Here is a 24,842-nt window from a genome sequence, read left to right as displayed (position 1 = left end):
GGATTGCTTTCTGCAGCCCAGTGTCACTGTGGGACACTAATGGCTCCCTCCACAGAGGACTCCCGGGTCAGTACACCTAAAGGATCTGCCTCTGACATCACCCTTCTGTGAGAATCTGCTTCAGAAACAATTCTTTTTAACCAATTAAAATTATGTGTTCAGCTCCTTTTTGCCTTTTGCAATTCAGCTGTCTCTTTGTAAAGGAAACCAGGGGTGGAAAATGTCCAAAGTGTAGAATTGTCCAGCTTTCTACAAGAGCTCATGCATTTCCTTTGACCTCCAACCACATCCTTGCATAACTCAAGTTGCTAATTTTGTCACCAGGTCAGCTCAGGGAAAGGATGCAGAAAGAGAAGCTCTATGGAGGAACATAATAAAGTATTTCCTTTGACACAGTTTTAAGAGAAGCATCCTGAAATGGGATGGTCAGAATTCTCACACAAGGGCTTCTTGCAGGTCTTCATACTGAAAAATTATTTCTGCTGCCATTGTCAAAGCCATCAGTTTTCTCCCACATCCAAAAATCAGCCTTATAGAAGGTTTTTCTCTAAATTGACCATTACAGTAGATGTTTCTCAATTCTCCTAAAAACAACCCTGAGATTCATTTGTACCCACATGTGCAGGGAGGAAACTCACATGATAAACTGTTTGTCCAGGGCCATGCAACCATTAGCCATAATGCTATAAAGTCTTATTGTACTGTTGGAGAATCCCATCTTTTCAATTCCTTTGAAAATCTGACAGCTTTATTGAGATATAACTTAGGAAGCACAAACCTTACCAAGTTAAGGAAGCAAGCCGGAGGGTGTTTGCAGGTCAGAGTTGTGCCACTAACATCCTACTGTAGTTGCAGATCATTTTATCACAATTGAAAATCTCATAGATAAGAATAGCTACTCCAATTTTCCTGTGGATTTAAATCTTATTTTCCTGTCTCCTCACATACTAACCACTGGAAGAGAGAAAGAGAAACAGACACCAAGGGAATTCCTATCTACAAAGCTCTCTCTCACTTACTGGTTCCCTTTCCAAGTACCTACAATAGGTGAATTTGGGCAAATGGTGAGATAGGGAGCCATAAAAACTTCTCCAAACCACATGGATGTCAGTATCCCCATTACCTGAGTTACTACCACCATCTCTGAGGATCTGAATTGCCAGGAAGCTGGATCAGAAACTTGAGTCAGGAACCAAACCCACATACTGTTTTGGGATGAGAGTTTTTGTAGATAGAATTCTCTTAGTGTCTGCCTCTCTCTCTCTCTGTCACTCTTTCCCTTTATCTGTGCGTGGGTGTGTTCCCACCTCTCCAACAGAAAACTAAAAAATTCCTTACTTGTCAGCTCCATTTTAAAGCAGTGTCATCCCAACCTTGAAAGAGAACCAACAGTTAGAGTGTACCAACTCTGATTTAATTACATCAATTCCATGAAGTGGCCCATATAAGTCTATGGATCAAAATACAACATGAGGACAATAGTTAACAGTATTTTATTACATAATGGAAATTTTCTAATAAAATAAGTCTTGGGTACTCCTATTTCTTTCTCACAACACAATCAGAAACACAAAAGGCAACTATAGGGCCTGGCGCAGCAGCCAAGTGGCTAAAATCCTTGCCTTGCATGCACTACGATTCCATATGGCTGCTGGTTCATTTCCCAGTGCTCCACTTCCCTTCCAGTTCCCTACTTGTGGCCTGGGAAAGCAGTAGAGGATGGCCCAAAGCCTTGGGACCCTGCATGCATGTGAAAGACCAGGAAGAAGGTCTTGGCTTCTAGCTTCAGATTGGCTTAGCTCTGGCTGCTGTGGTCACTTAGGGAGTAAACCAATGCACGGAAGATCTTTCTGTCTCTCCTTCTCTCTTTAAACCTGCTTTTTCAATAGAAAAAATAAGTAAATATTTTCCTTTTTAAAAAAGCAACTATATTGCATAAGGGATATGCAATTTGGCATCACTAAAATAATAACTTCATTACACACATTAAACTATCACATTGTATAACTTAAACACAGAGAACAAAGCAAAATCCCTATTTGATTGACACAAAACCAAGTTTGAAGGCTGGCTAACTTTAAGTACCATTATCACAAAGCTATATATGCTTCCCTGGAAGAAAAGTCAAACATTTGTTGCTGACTTTTAGTTTGACCCAACCAGTGCTAACCACCAACAAAGGAGATACTCTAATCACAGAAGATAAGCCATATGAAGAATTGGTTTATTTGAAGGATTCTGATGGGTTGCCCTGCTCAACAAGGTAACATTTCCCATGGGAATTCTTTCTTTGACATTCTATTTTGGCAAATATATAGTGCTCAATCTAAGCCATTCCCTAAAACAGAGGATTGAAAACTGTTTTCCTGAAGTAAGGTAAATGGCAGCAACAGTTTTGTCTCTTTAACACACTGGTAAGAAATAATAGAATCATCTCAATTGAGCATGGGGACACCTTAGATCTAAAGAATATTTAACTTAGAATTTTTTTAAAAAAAAAAGGTAAAGAGAATTATTTAATAAATGTGCTGGTTAGGAAGAGTGACTTTGGATAAACTTTCTAACAAATCTGACCTTGCGTTTCACCAGAGGTTGGAAGGCTGCTCTAAATTATAAAAAACACAAAACCTTCCACTGTGAAAGTTCTTTTTATGAAATACTACTTCATCATAGACTCTTCTGGAAGAATTCTGATGAGTAGATATTTCCCTTATATTTCCCCAAACCTTTTCTCTCATTTCCTCTTAGACTTAATAGGAGTTTTTCTTTTTCTACCAAACACGTATACATCACAGAATGCATTTAATAACTGCATAGTTGGGTACAGCACTGTTCTGCAAATTAAATAGGGAAGTACTCTTTTTCTTGAGGGACTCTGTCTTTAAAAATTATATGGTTTATGAGTACTAAATGATTTGTCTTCCATATCTTCACTGTCATTAAATAGCACAGGTTCTCAGATCACAGCACACCCTTTCCCCTTAGTAGTTTATTTTCTTCCTTTTGAGATTTCCAAGATTTTCTCATTTAAGCTCAACCCATTACTTGGGTCCTTAGCAAAGGTGGAGAATGTCTGGCCTGACAGCTGCAAAAAGGCCCATAAAATCATTTGGTCTGGACCTTTCAAGGCATCCAGAGGTGAAACTCAAAATTCAAGAAATCAGCAGCAGAATAATCTCTAAGTTGATAATTTTGTATAACTGTCCAATGCTGTAAGCATCCAAATGACCTTTAGCTGACAAACATTTGCCACACCTGGTCCATGGGAAAACCATCAGTGGATCTCTCTGTGTCTATTGACACAGTCAAGCACAAGCAGTCTCCCTGTTTATCCAGCAGCTTCCCCACAGCTGTGACTATGGCTGTCGCCTCAGCACAGTCCATGCTCAGCAGATATTTGTTTTTGTTATCCAAGATTCTGTCAGTGTAGTCCTTGTCAGCTGATGACCTTTGCTCAAGGATTTTTTACTCTACATAAGCAATGTTAGTTTAAAAAATGACCACCTACAGCTACTACAAACTGGACTTTCTATGGGTAGGTGTCAAGATCACAAGAAAAAACATCCCGGTTTTTATTTTTGGTTTATCTGTGGCTTCATTAATCTCCTACAACCCTCTTCCTCAGGTGGAGACCTACCAATCCAACATATGGCTTTATACCTAAATTTGCTAAGATTCAGTGAATATATACCAAGAGATGACTTTCTTGGTTAAGAAATGCCATTATATATTGAGTCCAGGTAGATTTGTGAATGTCATGTTTCACCCACTGCAGCTCCCTTACTAAATTTCTAGTTCCTTCATGTCTTTCTTGAGACATGTCAATGTACTTCAGGTCAATGCAGACTAAGCACTAGCTAGATTGGACAAAAGGCAGTCAGAACAATCTAAAGACATGATGTAGGGATGAGAACAATCAGTTTGGGACTACAATATGAACATGGCTCAACAAACCAAGTGCACAGCCTCAACTGCCTCAGGGTGGGAATAAGGAAAACAGACTGTGGCTTAGGAAGAAAGCTAAAATAGGCTGATCAATTCAGCACCAAGGAGAGCACCAACCATAAGGCCTGTTTGTCCTGTTCCCTTGATGCAAATAAAACTCATAATGGTGCCTGTGATTTTGTGGAATGCTGAACAGACTCCTTGAGGTGGGGTGTGTATTGGGCAGGAAAAAAAAAGTCAGTTCTCTGCTTTCTTATTCCCAGTAGTACTCCTGTAAGATTGTGAGGCTACTTCAAAAGTTCATGGAAAAATAAACATTTTCAGAAACATTTTTGAAATCCATGCATGATTTTTCACAATGTACATTTTCCATGGACTTCTGAATCCTCTTCACATGCACAAATTTCAAACTTTCTTTGCACTGAAATCAATCTTTTAATTCCATTTTTTTCCACAAATTAAAGTACCTTCACTCTCATTTAAATATTTGCATTTCCAGGCATGGAGGAAATCAGGTTTTTTTTTAAAAAAAAATTAGGGTGTTTTACAAAGAAATTATTACATGTGCACATAACAAAAATCAAATGATGAGAAGGAAATTTGAACTTAGCTATTAGCAACATCCATGAAAGACTCATGTGGACAAGAAAATGTGGCTCACAGGTTTGCAAGACATTTTTATTTTTTTAAATGAACAAAAACCCAAAAAGCTATTTTCTGATTTTCTAACACTCCAGAACACTTTGGTCTTAATTTATAGAGTTAAATTCATTAGGTCAGTTTCATTTTGCTTGACAATTCTTTGCCTTCTTTTAAACTTCTCTACTCGAGGCTAATCGCTGACTATAGCTTCAAGACACCATCACCTCCTTCTAGTTGCACCCCTGTTTACAAAAAAATTTCTAAAACACATGCCTGAGAATGGTTCTTAGTATTCCAGGCATGCTCTGAGATGAGAACATTTACCACAGGACTATCCATCCCCTTCTTGCATCTAGAACTATTACTGAAAAAATAGAATGATACTGCACTGCTTTTACTTAATATTTACTATAATTTACTACAGACTTAAATTCACTATATAATTTACTTATAATTTATATAACACAAATTACTTTATAATTTATATAATATAATTTACTTGCAATTTACTTTACTTTAGTATGGGCTTAAATTGACAGTGTTGTCAACTAAAATTCTCAGGTCCTTTACCTAGAGTTGTTGGATCAAATTCTCCTCAGTTTTATACCTGTGCAACTGATTTTTTTAAGTACAGAAGTTTTTCAAAGCTAAGTTAATTTTGGCATTTCTCCACGGGTTGTTTACTTATCTACTTATGAGATACTCCTCTTGGCTTTAGGTATGCAGAAAAGTCTGTTGAGTATAATATGCATGTCTTTATTCAGATTACGGTTTCAAATGCTTAAAAAATAAACCTAATTAAGGACAAATTCATGTTCTATTCAGAAAAATGGCTCTTATAAATCCTCAAAATCTGCTTTCCTGCAAGACCTAGATATGCTATTTTTAGGATACCTGTTTAATTCATTACATTAACATTTATGATATAAATTAGAGATTTCTGTGGTAGAAATTAAACCTAGTGAATTCATAATGGTCCCAGATGTTTGTTATTTTATCAATATTTTTAAAGTATGAAGAGACGTTCAATACAATTTTTCCAATTTCTATTTAAAACTTTGCTATTGGTTTTTGATACAATTTTCAGATTCTACCTTTAAAGATTATGATAATGACAACATTTATTCTTACTGCCTTGGAATACTGAGCAAATTAGCTACCATGAGCATACACAAGATAAATCCTTTATTTTTAAAGATCTAGGAACAGTGGGAGGTTGGTTATGGGCCTAAGAATTGTACTACAGAAGGGAAAATGACATATAATAAAATAATACACAGAGTACCCTTAGGGGAGGTTTGTAATAATAGGGAACATGTACTAATATTTTATTAAATACTTTAAGGAAATCATTAAGAGAACACAAGAAGAGAACTAAAGCTTTATCATTTTTGCATGAATTCAATTCAAGGTAAATTTAAGAATATATACTCATTCATATTGTAGTGTATCTGGGGATTTGCTTACTACAGATTATGCTTACTGTACAGTGACAGGATTTCAAGGTTAGCAATCTCATCCAGCCCCTTGTAAATAAGCATGTCCACAGTCATTCAGAACAAGGCATCCTTCTGAGCAATCTCCAGTTTCTGGCACTTCTCCCATCTTCATTGAAAACCTGCTTTAAAAATTTCAATTTCCATTGGCTATAAATGTGAATCAGACAAGCTTCTTTGATTCAAACATCTTTCTAACCATTCATGCCCAAATTAGCATATGTATTGCATTACTTTTCCTAGCAGAAACGTTGCCTATTACAAACAAAAGAAAGGAGCTTTTGCCATCACCCAGGGAACAGATTTCTAAGGAGCTTATCACTTAGCTTTTCCATGACACCCACGTCTTCATGTCAGCCATGTCAAAAAGAAGCTATGATCATCACACAATATAAACACTGATCACTAAAATGAGTATGAATATTTGCTCTGTGGTCACTCTTCAAAGAAACAGATGTGATTATGGATCAAAAAAGAGCTAGAAGTTCAATAGCAAAAAAAAAAAAAAAAATCCTGTCCAAAGCAGAAGCAGTAGAGTATATTGTAAAGAGCATGGGCTATAAATACTGAAATAAAACCTGTCTGGATGACTTAGTTGCGGTTTGACTGTGAGCAGGTTTGAGCTTCCTCTTCAAGCCTTAGTTTCTACATCCTTTTTTTTTTTTTTTTGCAGGGTGCCGGGTGCTGATTGATATCGTAGCACGAAAGAACAACTCCTAGGTCCATAATTATGCAGACTTAGGGAATTCAGGTATACATAGCAATCTAGAAGCACTGTTTCAGCAACCAAGATTGTCAGCCTGCAGACTCATTGCCCCAATATCCTCCCAGGACACAAGAAAATGGGTCAATAGGGGCCTACTTGCAGGATCTGCCCAGGCCATTTTGTTACTCATTGTTTAACATTCTATTAACACCAGATGGAATCTCTCAAGTGTTTTTTGTTTGTTTGGTTGGTTGGGCTTGGAATTATGAGGGTGGAAGACTGGAGAATGCAGAGGCTTGTCACGTTTTGTATTAAGTCTCCATCATGAAGCCTTGCAGTGCTCCTAACTGGCCTCTGCATACAGTTGAGTAGTGCCAGTTCCAGGAACACAATTATCCCCACAGCCATAGGAATGACACACGAGACTGGGGAAAGTCACAAACAGGGCCTGCCACAATCTAAGAACCATCAAATACTCACAGCCTAGGCCCAAAGGGTACTTCTTGATTTTCATGTTTTATTACTGATTGTGCATTAAGAGTTACCATTGAACTTAACCTTAAATAGGAACCAATTAATCACAGAATATTTACTGTAGGAACAAAAGAAGTTTAAAAGCACATCTTACCCAGAAAGAATTTACAATAGTCTAGCTTTCCTCAACGATATTTCAAGACGATTTTATTTCTAGTAAAATTTGTGCAGCATTTCTTTCACTATAGGGGCAAGTTGATTTATAAACACAGATGATTTCTATTGACTCTAGTTCCCTAGCCACTTCTTGCCAAGGTCGATGTACCCCTGGGTGACAAAGTGCAGTGATTAAAAAGCAACAACAGTGGCAACTTCTCCTAAGTGACTAGCTTGACAGGGACTCCAAACAGGGTCAAGTTTTCATGCATCGATTCACAATGAGATAAATAATTCTGAAGGTGCCATTCTTCAGAATTCCTACTGCACACACCTTTCCCAGATCAAGCATAATGAACAAGCCTAAGCCAAATTATAGCCCAATAGAATGGAGTGCCAGTGACAGGGAACAAAGCAGGTGGTGTGTCTGCCACAAAGTGTTGTAATGTCAGGTTTTTAAAAACATATATTTTTTTTCATCCACTTGAAAGACAGGAAGGGGTGGGGGAGGAAGAAAGAAGTGTAGGGAGGCATGAGTTTTTCATCTACTGTTTCCTCTTCAAGTGCCCATGACAGCCAGGACTGGGCTGGGCCATATGAAAGCCAGAGCTCAGGAACTCCATATGGGTCTTCCAAATGGGTGCAGTAAGTCAGGAACTTGAACCATCAGTTGCTGTCTTATTCGATGCATTAGCAGGGAGTTGAACTGAAATGGAGCTGGCATTCAAACAGGTATTATACTATGGGATACATCCCAAGCCATGACTGAACCTGCTACGTCACAATGTCTGTCCCCAAACTGTCAATTTTTAAAAAGAAAAGAGATAATAGGGGAAATGGAAGAAGGAACTCTGCCTCTGACTATTTACAAGCAAGCAGGCTGAACTAGCCCAAACTAACCTGGACTACCAAGCACCCAGGGAAATGCACAGCTAAAGGGAAGGCTTTCTGGAACAGGCAAGGTGGCTATCATCTGTCAAAAGAATAGATTTTTGTCATTATGTAGGTGTGTATGTGGTGGCATGGAGGGAAGGAGAAAAAACAGAATGGTATATGTGGGACAAGAGGAGTGGGGCCTGATCCAGGGAGCAGGGGACGGGGAGTCCAAATCCTGATCCCCAGCTGGTTTTGGCTGCCTTCCAGCTATGTTCTTACAGGACCTCAGAACAGGTGCCCTCACTTGTAGAAAGGAGAGTAACATAGTGCCTCCCTTGTAGGGTGGCTTAGGAGCTAAACAAAATGATGTTAAAAATCTCATTAAAATGTCTGGCACACAGAAGGTGCTCAAAAATTCCTATGATATTTTTAATGCATTACATATAATAGAAAAGGAGGAGGAAGGTGCTTGATAAATGACTGCTAAATGGATTGAAATGAACATGTAACAAGACAGACAAAAATTATAATCATCTTGAGGGAAAGTCTATTACCAATGACACTTGATGCATGACTTTCTTTTTATACATTCTTTGGTAGATACTATATTCTGACTGTTACTTAAGAGGTTAAGAACCCATGATGGGATGTTACATACTTGTCACATTTTTAAATTTAAACTCTAACAGCCATTTATGCCAATATCTAAATTTATAGCATTAAAGATGATAAAATGAGACAATCTGACTCTCTTAGTGATCTCCACAAGGACAGATGTCCTGCCTTCTGTCATTGTAAGTAGAGAATGGCAACACCATTTGGAAGTGAAATCAAGGCCCTCATTCCTCTAGGAATATTATCTTTACATAAATTTCATTGTTCATTTCAGGTATTGTCAAACACATACAGGCTTTCTTTCAAATTTAGGCATGGACACCACTAAAACCATTTTCAACTCCATTAAGAATTCTTATACTCTTACCAAAAAAAGCAAAGCAAAACAAACAAAAAAAAACATTTAATAAAGAGCAAGTCATTTTTAACTTTACAGACATTGGTGGGACACAATTCCAGAAAAGTTAATTATTCGGTGCTATACCCCAAGTATAATTTGCTACATTTACTGATAATTCAGCACCGTGGCTGCCATACAGAGACTTCTGTCCTGCATGTCGTTAAACTCAAGTCCTTTGAAGGCCTTTCATGCTACTATCCCTTCTCTACCTCACTTGCTTTGATTTTGTTGGACTGGCTTATTATATATAAAAGTTAAGCTTTATCTGAGCTCTCAAGCCCAAGGACCCTGTGCACCTCGTGGGATGCTCTGTCAGTCAGGGTAATGGAAAACCAAGCATCCCTTCCAGTGATCCTGAAGTCTGGTATGTTAAAATTATTTCAAGTCTGGAATTCCAGCTTAGGGCTAATGTATCAGCTTTTGTAAAGAGAGTGCCACAAAATCAAACAAGTTATCCTCATTGAAAACTAATATTATGTGTGTCAAACTTCTAACATACAGTGGTAGAAACTGCTCTATGGTCATCATCTGTTAATTAGCTCTCATATTTTCCTGTTTGAGTATATGGAAGGAGCCAGTTTTGAGTATCACCGATATTCAGGACCAACTGCCACACAGCAGCTCATAGAGCCAGGAAGAAAAAAAAAAGTTTTATTATGCTAATCATTAGGAATTAGGACTTATTTCTAACAGGCAAAGAGATTAAGCCATTAACTCCCATTTAAGGAAATCTGGCTTTGAAGTCATGTGCAGGAAACCCTAGGCAGCAAGGCTTAAATCTAGGCAGGCTTCCTCTTTCTTTCTCTCTTTTCCTCTCTCAAATATTCCCATCAGAGATCTCATGGCACCAGAGCAATAATGGTAACAATACATTTCATTTTCTCATTAGTTCCCAGAGGTCCCAAATTACCAAACTGAACTAGAAACAGAGAAAAGGCGAAAGAATGATAAATACATGACTGCCCAAGGTCACGTACAGACCTCCACATTAGCGACCTCTCGGCAGTTTAGTTATGATAATAATCACTTAAAGAAGAAGCTTTTGTGATACCGCAGTAAGGAGAAGATGAAAACCAGGACAGACAGGTACAAGGAAAGATGTGTGAGCACCTGTTGTGCACTGGGGTCCCAGCGAGGACCTGCTTTTGACCTTCAGAATTACCAATCATACTTCGGAAGACTGGTGGTGAAGACCTGCAATTGAGTCACATGTCAGATGTCACAGAACCAGTAAGAGGTAAAGCTGAGAAGGACCCATCTAACTCTGTCCCTGCTGCTGAGAGAGTAATTGAATTGAGGCAACAGTTTGTTTCCTGCAGATAGAAAAGGAGCAGAATGGTGGCATATCAGGCTAATCCTCGCCTGTGGCACCCGCACCCCATACAGGCCTGGTTCATATCCCAGCTGCTCTACTTCTGATTCAGCTCCTTGTTTATGGCCTGGGAAATCAGCGGAGGATGGCACAGGTCCATATGCCAGTGCAATGCACTTGGAATTCTTAGCCCAAAAGCCATGAGTCAAATGAACAACTTCTTTATAAGTTACCCTGGCTGATATTTTGTTACAGCAGCAGAAATTCAGCTAACACACAGCAATAAGAGGCTTATTGTCTGTTGCATGTTGCCATTATAGTGGGTTTTTAAAGAAATAAAAATAAATTATATTAGATTGAATACATTGAAAGACATGAATACTCATGAGATTTTTCTCTGTAACAAACATTTAGATTGCTAACTTGAAACATTTTCACATTTTAATATTTTTCAACATCACCCCAAATGTGTTTCATCTAACAAAATGCAGAGTCCCAGGAAAATGCAGCTCATGACTTTGGAGGGCAGTGACCTTAGATGGGTTATATTTCATTTCATGGGAAGTGTTCAGCATTCAACCTGCAGCTTTATGGTTGACATAGCAGCATCCTGTAATTAACCCTTAAGGCCATTTGACTTGATAATATATTCACCACCATGTATAATTTACATAATGTTCCACAATTATCCATTAATATGCAAATGTTGGGCTAAAGATTTTGTGGTTTAGAAATGCAAGGCAAGTACTTCTCTGACATTCAATCAGACACTATGCACGTAGAGATAACTTATGTGAACAACCTTTCAATTTTAGCAAAAAAGATAATTCCTGGAGATGAAGAAGAAATGTAAATGAGCCCAATATGCTAAATTTGCAGTTCAGTTACCAAAGTACACAAAGCCATGTTAAGTTCAACGAACTGTATACAAAAGGGCATGTTCAACTTCTTGTATGAGCCTCTATGTTACAAAACCTGTCAGAACTAGCAGCAAATGTGGGAAGTAAAGTTTGCACACGTGCATGCTGTGGACAAGTAATTACCATGAAAATAACCTGCCAGGTAAATTCTTTGATATACTAATCAGAAAAACCAGCCTGTGAAATTAACTCCTTTTTCTGCTTTATCCAACACATATCCACTTAGAAAGGCAGAAGGAAATAAAAGGAACAAATACCCTTGCCCCTATTGCATCACTGTTGATACATTCAATGTATGAAAGCAAGAGAATTCAGTTACTGTTTCCATAGCAACTGCAGCTCACCTCCTAGACCTGGTAAATTAAATTATGAAAATTAATCTCACTTAGAGCATGAGGAAACCCTGGCTGGAGGGGAGGAGAACCAGAGTTTAGGTTGAGCTTTGTATTAAATGAGTAGTAAACACTCCTCAGAAACAGGTGCATGGAAACAATCGCCTTAGCTGCTCACAACAAGCTATTTTTCAGAAGATGTTTCCTTCAACTGGTGCCACCTAACCAGGTGATGTTCCGGAGACTGAGAGCCCAGGAATAGTAGAGGGTTCAAAGAGGGAACAACATACTCATTCCCCCTATACATGGAATACACATTCATTTAATCCACCCAGTAAGCCATGATATGCTCCATGAAACTCACTATTATCGATGAAAGCCAATTATCTGAATATTCAATGAAAGATCAAGAGAGAAAAGGGGTCAGTGACGTAGAACTTACATGAAGGCCACAATATTTCAGGTCTTACATGATTGCCCTTCACACTGATGTTCACACTTGGACAAAGCTTACTGGAGGAGGACTGTGGACTGCATGTCAAATCCATTAAAAATTTTTGGAAAATGACTAAACTTCAATGAATATCAACTCAGATTTCCTTTATCCTGTCATTACTCACTTCCAGGCTTAAGAGTATAAATCTTCAAAAGAAATCATAGTGCAGAACCCTAAACTTAGTATTAAACAAAAGCCATGAAGTTAGAGGACACACGTTTTCCCTCTAAAGAATACACGATTAGTACAGCAAGCGAGCCACAGAAATCAATAAAGATCGTCAATATACAAAGAAGGGAAATGACATAATATTTAACAGTAAATAGCCTATCACCTTGATGAGTCTTTCCAGCTTTCCATGCCATGATCCTGGACTACTTCTTAGTCTGTGTGTGTGACCTTGGACCTCACCTACAGTGACCATGTTCTCGTCGCTAGCCACCTCCTCCACACCTTGAACTAAGGGTGCGGCAGGAACGAACTATTAACATAGTCATTCTAATAAGCAAGTTTTCCAGGAGTGTGAACTGCTTTTCCTATCTCCTTGACTCATTTGAGTCCTCCAACAGTCATACTTACTCAACTTTATTAAAATCTCAAGTTCCACAAGTGTCCAGCCTCTACAATCTCTTTTTCCTGTGCAGATTCCACAATCCATGAAAATAATTGTGCTCTTTCTTTCACATTCTCTAAACTCACTAGTCCTCTCATCCCATTTGCCTGTCCTACCCCTGGTTGTGAAGAAGTCCAGTAAGAGACTTTGTGCCTGAGCACAGCACCTGAGATGTTTGTAAGCAAACAATCATACCGGGGGGGAGGGTCACTGAACAGTAAAGATTTATGTATTTATTTATTTGGGGGGAAAAAGACACACCCACACACACAGGGATGGGTGAAGGGAGGGAGAGAGGGAGGGAGGGAGGGAGACACAGAGAGAGAGAGAGCAATTATTTACTAGTTCATTCTTCCCCTGCCTTCCAAAGCCTGCAATAGCTGGGACTGGGCTGGGCTAAACCGAGTTTCCTGCAGAGTGACAGCGACCTTGATCCATCACCTGTAGTCACCCAGAGTGTGCATTTGCAGGAAGGTGAATTGGAAACAGAGCCAGGACTTGAACTCAGACCTTTCAATAAAGTATGTGGGAGCCCCAACTCAATTGCTATACCAAATGTTTGCCGTTCACTACACTTTTAGCAGCTTCCTTGCACTTCCCATATCTGTAGTCAGCCTGCTCTTCATGGGACCACAAAAATCCCCTCACACATTCTCATTCTCAGAGTGACTCTCTTCAAAGGGGATGCTGCTGAATTTTGTGTAACAGAGAAAAGCCTGAGATGTTCTGAACATTCTCTGGGAAGGAGAATGGCCTGTGGAGGCCACATGAGCAGTTTAGGACATCAAGTCCTTGGGTTCAATCCCTGGCTACAGGTTTTATGGCTGTTGGGAAAGCTCATGCACTCCCTGTGCCGCTGACTCCTGATTGATTAACCTGAGGACAACACCTGCCTCCTGGCTATAGCTCTAGGTACAGGAAATAATCCAGACGGAGTTGTGTGTGGGACACAAAGAGACCTTTCACAATGTTAGTTTTGGTGATTTTCATTATTGTTAGGGACCCGAGATTTCTCCTGTTCCCTCCTTTCCTTCCCTCCTATTAAAGCCCTTTATCCCTTTAAAAAGACAATCTCTTTAATGTAACCCCAATATGAAAATAATCTCAAAATGGATACAAGATCTAAGTGTAAAACCTAAAAGCATGAAGCTACAAGCAAAAAAGAAAAGAGAGAGAGACATACATACAGACAGGTACTGGTAATGATTTTTTTTTTGTGTGGATAAAAATGGTACAGACAACAAAAGCAATTCTATCAAACTAAGAAGCTTCTTCACAGCAAAAGAAACAACCAAGACAGTAAATAATCTCCAATATGTCGGGAACATTCATTAACCTGACAAAAATATGGATTATTTATTTAAAAACTCACAAAACCAGTAAGAAAAAGAACTCAACTGAAAAATGGACAAAGATTCAGACATTCATTCCTTAAGGGATTCAAATGGTCAATAAATTCATGAAACAATGCTCAATATTATTAGAGAAACACAAGTCAAAACCAACCCCGTTGCAATGGTTATTATCAAAAAGACAAATAAATGCTAGCAAGGATGTATAGAGAAAGAAATTCTTACACACTGTTGGTAAGAATGCACATTAGTTCAGCCATTATGGAAAACAGTATGGAATGTCTTCACAACCTAAAAATGGATCTGTTGTACATTCCCAGTACTTCCCTGCTGGGTATCTGGCCAAAGTCAGTGGAATCAGCACATCGGAGAGACAAGTGCACTCCCATTTATTGCAGCACTATTCACTACAGCTGTGATACAGAATCAACCCAGGTGGCCATTAACAGATACGTGAATAAAGAAAATGCAGTACCCATCTACGACAGAATCTTATTTAATAAGAGAAGAGAACAATTTCCTATTGTTTATGGCAAAAATGGATGGGACTAGAGAACACTATAGGCTTAGTGGGGTATATCAGACACAGCAAGACAAATGCTGCATGTGGAATACTGATTTCAAGAGATTGGGAGAGGTGGGCGTGAAGACAGAAGGAAATTGGAAAACAAAGACCAAAGCACAGTTTTATGGAAAGAACAAGCCCTTTACAGCATAATGATTTTACAAGTGACTGCAAGGGAAGAGCTCACATACTGCAAACATGAGGTAGCAGTGACGAAGAGTTGGAGATGTCCATTATCCTGGCTTTAAAGGTGCACATAACATACTCAATACTCAAGTGGAACCTTGTAACCCAGAAGCATGTGCCATTATTCTATGCTAATTAAAATGAAAATAAATACAAGTCCATTTTTTTCTGAAGCAGGCAGATCACATTCTGTTTCCCATCCTTCCAGCCCAGGCTTCCTCACCATCTTCTCCCTCCTACACGGTGAGTCTGTCTTGACTCTCAAAGATCTTGACTATCTGCATGCGGATACATACTCAGTGAGATACTGGTAAATGTTTGACAATAGTTCTTGGTGGTGATGGCAGAAGCTTATTTGAGTTTGCAAGTTTCCGTGGTATAAATACTCCCACTATGGCCAATTTTATGCTACCAACTGTTTCACAACTGTCTACCAAACTTGCTGAAAATTCAGTAACTGCTTTGAGCACATTACTGATACACACTGGAGTGTTTCTTGTGCTGAAACAACCAAACAATATCAGGTGTGTACAGGAGGGACTAGGATGCCCAGGTCCCATTTTAGATAGCTGTGTTTGATCCCAGCTTCTGGTTCCAGGTTCCTGCTAATGCATATTGGGGGAGGAAGAGGTATGGCTCAAACGATTGAGTTTCTGCCAACCATATGAGATGCTTGAATTGAGTTTCCAGAGCAGGTCTTGGCCTGACCCAGTCCTAGCCATTAGAGTGTGAAGCGGCAGAGGGCAGATCTCCCTGTGTTTTCATCTCTCTGCCTTGCTAACTAAAGTCAAAACAAAAACAAACAACCCTCAAACACTATCATAAAGAGAAACAAAACAAAATGCCTCCCAAGACTGAAATGCCCCATCTCTGTCGCCAGCTCTCAGCCTCTCACAAATAGCTGCCGCCCTTGGAACACAACACTTTTTCAGTTTAGGTAGCTATGATAAAATCTGTCATTCAAATCATCTGGGAAGAACAGACAACTCAAAAAGACAGCTAAGAACGTAAGCCATGACTGTGCAAGCAAGCATGTGCAAATCTGTAGGGACTGAGGATGGCATATCCTTTAATGCAAACATTTCTATCTGGATGTAGGACCCAGCACTCACCTGTTAATCCGGTGTTTCACAAATCGAGGGCAATAGCAAAAATGAGGCAAAACTATATGTCCATTAACATGAAATGATTCTCTAGAGATAAATGTAGTCCCTTGAAAGCAATCACTAGGCTGGGTTTGAGCACCTAACCCTTCTGGGGTCACTGTCCACAAAAGGCATTGTGGCTACACATCAGAGGGGGTGAATGACTCAAAAAACTATTGATTCTAAGAAACAATGAACTCAGAACACAGAGCAATTTTACAGTAAGCCAAGTTAATTTAAAAAGTAGTGAAATCAGAGAGCAACATTTTATGATCTGCTTATCTTGTTAAGAAAAGCTAGTTGGTAGCAATAATCTGCTAGTAGATCTTCAACTGGCTAGACAACAGATTTCAATTAAAAGGGCTTGAGAGTAAATTCTGCATCAGGACAATCTTATGGGCAAAAACCATTATGTACAAGCTGCATTTAAGAAGCAAGCTTTCTCATAACTTAAAGAAGTTCCCATAAAATCAGGATTCATGTAATTTTCCAGAAATCCAACCATTCATTTTTAGGCAAAGCTCTTAAATTCCTGGATGACTGTGATTATGCAGTGTGGCAGGCAGCCCAAATATTCATCTGCAGAGCAGTGCTTTACAAGTAAACATCCTGATCAAACGCACTCATGCACCCCACCAATTGGCAATAAAGTGAATAATCAACACGAAAAATATCAGCCAGTCCCCACATATCTGCTGAGCATCCTACAACGTTTCAGAAAGCCTGCTGGATGCTGAAGTTTGGTGATAAATTCTATCTAGGCATGTGTGCCTTCAAGACTGGCCGAAATGTGAACTATACTGGTGATGGTTATTGGGGGACATTTATTTTCCTTTTTATGCCTCATTTCTTAGCTTTCTGTGATGAACCTGTCTCTGTTCCAACATCAGGAAGTAAATAGAGAATGCTGCTTAAGGAAAACAACATCAAAACGGAGATGCTCTCAAAATGACCATAGTTTGCTAAAACACAAAAATATTTTTGCTTCTTTCTCCATTAACTTTATAATCAAAGAATTAATCAGCCATTAACCAAAACTGTTAGTCTGCAACAGATTGAAAATTTACAGAAAAAACAATTTTTAAGGCAAAATTTACTGACACTAACACTGCAAGGTTTTAAAAAGCTTCCTAAAAATGAAGGTTATCAGACTAACAAAGTCGTCCTTGTAGGCTCTCCTTAGATTCTTTCACAGAAGGTGAACTGATATATTAAGCCCAAGTAGGCTAGTCCCACTCATGGACAAAGCAGTTCACCCTCTGCTTGATGCAATGGAAATCCCAAATTCAGTATTTTTGAAGCAGCCAGAATATCGGCATTGGCCCAAGGGGATGGAGACTTATATATGGTAAGAGGTCACAGATGTCCTTGCACCTGTCTGTTGTACTTTGATAGAACTTGATAGCAGCTACCTCTGACACAAATGACAAGCCCCAGGCAGGCTCCAAACTAAGGCTGAGTTGGTAAAAGATGGGCATGTGGCTACAGGGCTCTGAGCAGCAAAGGAAATCCAGTTCTGATGCTGGGAAAATATGCTAGCAACTAAGAGTGATGTCACTCAAAAACCATTCTTGTACTTGCCCTAGGAAATTACTACAAGCTCCTTGTACTGTTCCTACTAATAACAGTAAATGATTTTGATGATGCCACAGCTGAGAGTGGCCAATGTATGTGGTTCCTGCCAGCATTACTCCCCATCACCTATCCACTCTTTCCTATTGCAGCCACAAGTATATATTTGAGGACCACTCCATGAAGGGACACGAGTTTTAACATAGATTAAACAAAACAAAACAAAATTTCAAGAAAAAAATTATGATATGGGTAACTGAGAAATCAATGCATTTCATAAAGTTCATAGAAGATTTACATTATATTTTGAGTCAGTTCTCTATTTTTGCAAGAATTCTCATACATAATTTTGAAAAACTACAGAAATAATGAAGTAGAGTTCTGCTGGTTCTTTACCTGAATTATGGAAACTAAAGAGAATAAACTCTGGCTTACAAAAAAAGGGACAGAGGTGCTTACTCAAGCATGGGTTAACCAGGATATCTAAGGAGACCAAGGAAAGCTCCATGAAGAAGGTCCTGAAAACCAACATTACACAGTTCTACATCCGACCCTTAGTTCATTACATGGTTTTACCTGAAGACTAAGATCTTGGATGCCAAGGCAAATGACACATACTAATTAAAAGTGTACTGTTTGAACTTAATAATACTGCACTTGAAAAATACATGTATCAATGGCCTCATTTTCATGAGTTACAGGCCTCTTCATGTATGACACATGGCTGTCCCCTGGCCATTTTACAGTGGTCTCCCTAATCCTGAAAAATAGGATTATCCCTAACTTCTCTACCACAGCCACTGCTGTGTCCTGAGGTGGCTCCAAGGGCATGAACAGCTCCACTTCTATTCAGCACAGCTTGGTGCTTCAAGAATCTGTTACCCTTCACTTCCTGGTGTGGACAGTAAGTTCCTCCTTCTTCCCCATCAAGTTTAACCACAGAGGGCAGAAATTCCTATGGAAGCATGCATTGTTTGCACCATGCAAGTGTGCTCTTCTGAGTATTCTGTTGGGTTTAACTTCTTTCTAGATCCAAACTACTTGTAGAAAGTTAATCCTCAGACTCGGAAAGTAAAACCAAATTCAAGTCTATTACTTTTCACTCCCTTTACCTATGAGACGGGATAAAAACCCAAACATGGGGTAACTAAAAGTTGTAAAGTTCTAGAAGCTGCAAGCACAAAATGAAAAAGAACTTTCCAAATTGTGCCAAATATGGAACACCAATAGGTGCTAAAATTTCTAATGTCTCAATCTCATAACATGTACCGATTTTTCATTTATTCCATAACAAGTATTTTCAATCAATCTTTAAACGATTTGGAATGGTATCCATTTCCAAGTTTATACTAAGAGTTAATGAGAAAATGGGTGTTAGAGTTGGTAACAAATTCTGCTGGAATGTTCCTACTGACTGTTTCATATTGCGAATTGGAAGAATTAAGGAATCTAATTACGTGCTATATTCTATTTGGTTCCATTCTAGCAGAATAAGTAGAAAATTTTCTTATGTGAATTTATTCCAGTTTCACCCTTTTTAACCTTGAGAACATGAGTTAATTTGTGTGCTCACTCTGCATATTTATATCTAAATCCTAGATTTACTTGGAAATGTGAATTTTATCAGTTGTCAGAGGCAACTCAACATGGGGCTGGAAAGAGGGGGAGAAAGTCAAACTAAATTCAGATGAAACTTAAGCTGGCTCCCATCTGACTAAATTTATGACTTAAAATAAGTACAATTTTCTTTTCTTTTCCTCATCCTATCAGACATGGAAGAATTACTCCAGGGGATGAAGAGATAGTAACTGAAGGTGAAAGAGGCAACAGCAATTGCCTTGTTTCTTTCTCAGAACCCTACCTTTGCGGCAACACCGTAAAGCAGAAGCACTCGCACTGCTTAACTCATTTCCTTCTGCAGCTTTCCAAGAGCCTCCCCACCTTGTGGGTGTGAGATAAGCAGACTTACAGAGGTTATGTCATGCTTAGAAAAACTTGGATCTGAAGATATAATTTTTTGTGTATGCTTTCTTTCTTTCCCATTTGTAATCAGAGGGTTAAGAACTCAAAATGCACTGATGGATTGGTCAGTATTTTTAAAAGACAAAATACCCCTTCTTAATCTCTTAAAATCTGCAATCAGTGTGTGTGTGTGTATGTGTTGAATTTTAAGAATCAGTGGTGGATATCTGTATATTAGAAACAACAATGAGGAAACAAGATGGATTTACACTCCAATTCTTACCTGTAGCCTCCTGTTTTCTTGAGCTAGGTTTGCTTCTTACTAAGTTACAGCTTCAGGTTATATGAGGAATTATCTCAGAGTGATGGGCTCCAGCTTTCTCCTGTTGTCAAGGATATGTCCTGGGCCATTATGTGGCACTAGCCCTAGATTTGAGTAATGAAATTGACAGGAATAAAGTATTTTTTTTTACTCTACATTCTTTCATATATGAATCATAAGAGATGACTATGGGGTGATTGAGATGGACGAGGGCAAGGAGAGTTTCATCAAGGAAATGTGTGTAACCCTAAAAGTAGAATCAATAATATTATTAGAGGCTTATGTCAATCACATTAAATTTCAGCTCACCATGTTCCCTCTGTGATCCTCTACTGTTCAAGAATTATTGGTCAAAGAAGTAAAATAAATTATCAAGTAGAAATTTTTGGGAGAGATGGATTAGCTTATATCCTGGTTACAATGTTGGATACATGATTTATGCAATATTTGAAACTAAAGAACTACAGGCAAAAAAGGTTAAGTTATAGGACACTAAATTATACCTCACTAGGCATCTTCAGCAGCAGAATAGAGTGGGCATTCGGCCAGGCAGTTAAAATGCTGTTAGGGGTGCCCATTTCCCATATCAGAATACCTGCGTTTGACACCTAGCTCCAATTACTGATTACAGTTTCCTGTTAAATGTGTCTCATGGGAGGCAATAGTGATGGTTCAAATAATTGGATTTCTATCACCCACATCAGAGATCTGGACTGCATTCCAGCTCCTATTTAGGCAGCAAAAACAAGATCAAAGCTCATCTGGCATTTCACCAAAATGTAACAATCTGAATGACTCAAAACCATACTAAGTGGAAAAAAAAAAAACAGATGCAGAAGGTGACAAGCTGTACAGTTCAGTTCCATTTTTACAGATAGTAGGTAGAAAGAAAGATAGTGAATCATTCATCCTTCCCATCCCACATTCAAATCTTCTATTCATCATTACACCCCAACTCCAGGGAGAATGCATATTCCCCACAGCTGACCCAATCCTCCTCCATTGCAAGAAACTGGCAATGGATTGTATTCATGTGCTGCAGAGTCTTCAGTAAGCCTACTGCTAAGAGAGAGAATGAATTTAGATGTCTTGGCTCAAATTTCCTCAAGAAAATTCCAGAGAGAACTCTCAGACGGAGCATGTTCATTTCATACCATCTCCCTACAATCTAATTAGACTCCAAAATTTAAATATATACAGCCAAGAGGACAACATTTTCTTTTTATTTGGCATAACTTAAAAAAATTAAACCATTCACTCTACCACATTCTTTCTACTAAAATTAACTAAAATGAAAACCCACCAAGACCTTCAATCTCTCTAGATTAAAAATGCGTAAAAAAAAATTCCCTTTCAGTAAAACAAACTTTCTATCTATATTTCAAAAATCTTAGGTCAAATATTATACTGGAACAATATCCAGTCATCAAAATCGATATTTACAGCACTTCATATCTCTCTCTCTCTCTCTCACACACACACACAGAGCACACATGTAGGTGTCTGTGTGTATATTAGTTGTACATATGGAAATAGTTACATGCAAGGAAAAATAGTTAGAAGAGCTTATCAGCAAGGAAAAATAGTTAGAAGTGGCTGAAACTTGGGAGGAAATAAGCTGAGAATGGGGAGAGTCTTTATTTTAAATTCTCTTATGGTTTATCTTCTATTTTTTAATTATTTTATGTGATACAGTTTTGTAGGTATAGGTATTCTCTTTTCCCTTCCCATTTCTTCCTCTCCTTTTTTCCCTCCAACCATTTTCCCCCATATCATTACAATAGTATTGTCAACAAGTTTAACATTCTGCCATTTAAGGGCAGCACGGCATTGTAGGTATAAACAAGGGTAAAAATATTTAGTATCATATTGTCAAGGTATATTTGTTTTATCGGGAGTCCTCCTTTTATTTGGGAGTACAGATGTGTTCTACATGGTACCTTCATTTCCCAGTAAGTCAGTCTCCATTATACTGTTCTATGAGACTATATAAATGTATATATATATATATATATATATATATCTGCATACCTATATTTCTATTTGTTTTATAATTTGCATGAAAGTTCCCTTATATCAGAGAGAGCATATCATATTTGTCCTTCCGGGTTTGGCTTGTTTCATTGAGCATAAGGATCTCCAACTGGGATCATTTTGTTGAAAATGGTAGAATTTCATTCTTTTTAACGGCTGTGCTCTATTCTATGGAGTAGATATACCACAGTTTCATTATCCATTCATCTTTCAACAGGCTCATATGATTTAAAGCGCTTTATAGTATCATAAAATAAAATCACTTCTCAGCCTTTTGGCTAAGATCAAGTGTAGCATCATGAAATATTTTTAAGAAATTGTAAATAAAGAACGTAAATCCTTTAAAAATCAAATGCCAACCAATCTAATGGGTGTTTGGCAGCTCAGCAAAGGGAAAGGTATTAAAGAGGTTAATGTTTTAAAAGTTCCATAAATTGTTTTAGTCCTCTTTAAAAGTACATCATTGACTCTTACAATCTGGACTAAAATGCAAATATTTCTATTGGTTTCATTTAAGTACTTTCAGAAAAGTAAAAAATGTGACCATTCCCATATATCTTCTAAAGAAGAATCACTGGGCTTTTCTTAAGAATCAGTATTTGCAGGGACTATTTCACTAATATGTGTCACCTGCTAACTGAATGATGCCTGGATGGAAGGAATATCACTAGCTTCTCTTACTCATAAGACATTAAGCACAACTTTAATCCAACTAATGATGTTGCTACACAAGAAATAAATGGTTCAGACATACATCAAGTCTAAATCTTAATCAAAGACCTTTAGAACTATAATAGCATAACATTCTTAACCACTGTCCTAACAAAATCATAAGACAAAAAAGTTTGACGAAAATATGTTGCATCGTAACACATCGGCATTCCTTTCTTTTTCTTTGTTTTAATTTTTGCCTTCCACATATAAAGGAGAACATGTAGTTATTTGACATCCCAAACTTAGGTTATCATTTTAAAAATAATCATCAAATCCTAAAACCCCATAATAACACACTAGAAATGACTGGGTTTGATTCAACTAATTTCCCCTTACTTTCCTCATGTTAAATTAAACTTTCGTAAATTACCCTAGGGGATGGTCAATAGGTATTAAACATTTCTAATGAAATATCTGAGGAGAACACACATTTTGATGGCTGAAGTAGACAAAAATGTTTCTTGCTTTATTTTGGTCTTTCTCTGATAGTACCTAAAGTAATGCAACAAGTACTTCCTCACATCCACTGAGGAGCATGGACGGGGCAGCAGACGGCGGTTTGCGAGTACTATCCAACAACTTCAATATATACATGGAATTTTCACTTCTTTCTAAAGTAAATGATTGGTGATGACTGGTTCTATTCAATCTGGTGATACATGCAATAAGAGTAAAAATTCAAAAAACAGGCATCTATGAACTATAAACCTACAGCAGAATGCTATCGACTTATTAATGTAAGTGCTCTTGAAGGATACTTTAAGACATAGAAGCTAATAGTAATTTTAAGTGAAGTGGAGTAGAAATTGAATTCTAAATGAAACAGGCAGTTCGATCCCACATTTCTTACTGTGCAAGCATATGCGTAATACACACACACGTGTGCGCACACACACACATGTTCAATGTGAGGATGCAAATACAGATAAAGCAGAAACCTAAAGGAGCACAACACTGTGCCATTATTATCTCAAGATTGGAAACTGTGAATAGCTTTAATTTTGTTTAAACATCTCTCCCAATCAGAAAATTTCTAATTTCCAACAATGTATAAGCACTTTAACAAATGTAAATGCTTTTAACGAATTTGTCTTTAATACACTAATTTTATAATACTAAAAGCACATCTTTAAATGTGATATGGCTTAGGTTGCATGTGAGCTGTTTTGTTTTAGTAGAGAATGCATTGAATGGCAGAGAAAAATCAAAGAAACATTCATGTGACAATTTAAAAATTCTTACCCTTACTCAAACTTGTGTTCATACAGTATAATAATATCAAACGCAACATATACAGCATATATAAACATAAATATGCATACTAATGTATCTATACATACATAAATATAAAAATGTAAGTACATTTCCATGAGGGCTCCTGAAACAGTTCATGGAAAATACATATTATATAAAATTATCCAAGGATTTCAGATTTTTTGAGCCAAAAGGCTTTTAATTCTATTTTCCAGAAACTTTTTAAAACACCCTCACATATATATGAATAAATGTTACAAATGTATGGTAAAATAAAAGTATGATGAAAGACATTTGGGAATAAAATCCATGCTGTCTCAATTGTCTAAACAGTGTTAGAAATCAAAGGGATATTATGGGAAGATCTCTTTTAGAACTCTTTTCTGCAGTTTCAAATAAGGTTAGAATATAAATTAGGAATATAGAGACAATTTCACACTTTATCAGATCAATAAAGTCTCAGCACCTAGAACAAAATCTGGGACAAGTTGAGGGTCAACAGACATTTGCTCAATAATTCTCATGTCCTTTTTGTTGTTACATATAAATGCCCTGGTTGGAGTTGGAGCTTCATTCAAGTTCCATGACTTGCAATTAGCTTGCAGACTCTGCAAGCAGTGGTGGTAGTGGGGAGTGTGCTAACTTGAACTGAGAACCCTGGGTTAACGTCACAGTAGACACAACTGAAGAGACACTGGGCCAGGGATCAGCGCAAAAAAGAGGTGGTTGAGTTTCTGAGAAAGTTACAAATAC

The 24,842-nt window shown here is 37.9% G+C and overlaps 1 protein-coding gene and 1 pseudogene across 3 annotated transcripts in view; one reads left to right on the top strand and one right to left on the bottom strand.

Annotated features, from left to right (window-relative positions):
- Nucleotides 1–24,842, bottom strand: part of ELMO1 (engulfment and cell motility 1) — a 489,334-nt gene that overhangs the window by 177,104 nt on the left and 287,388 nt on the right. The window lies entirely within an intron of this gene.
- On the top strand, nucleotides 22,380–22,464 carry LOC121145940 (annotated as a pseudogene).

This window comes from Ochotona curzoniae, unplaced genomic scaffold, assembly GCF_017591425.1.
Source record: "Ochotona curzoniae isolate NIBS_2020 unplaced genomic scaffold, NIBS_Ocur_1.0 scaffold_3835, whole genome shotgun sequence".
Lineage (NCBI taxonomy): Eukaryota > Metazoa > Chordata > Mammalia > Lagomorpha > Ochotonidae > Ochotona > Ochotona curzoniae.
Note: the sequence above shows the minus strand (reverse complement) of the source record. Positions and strands in the feature narration are given on the sequence as shown.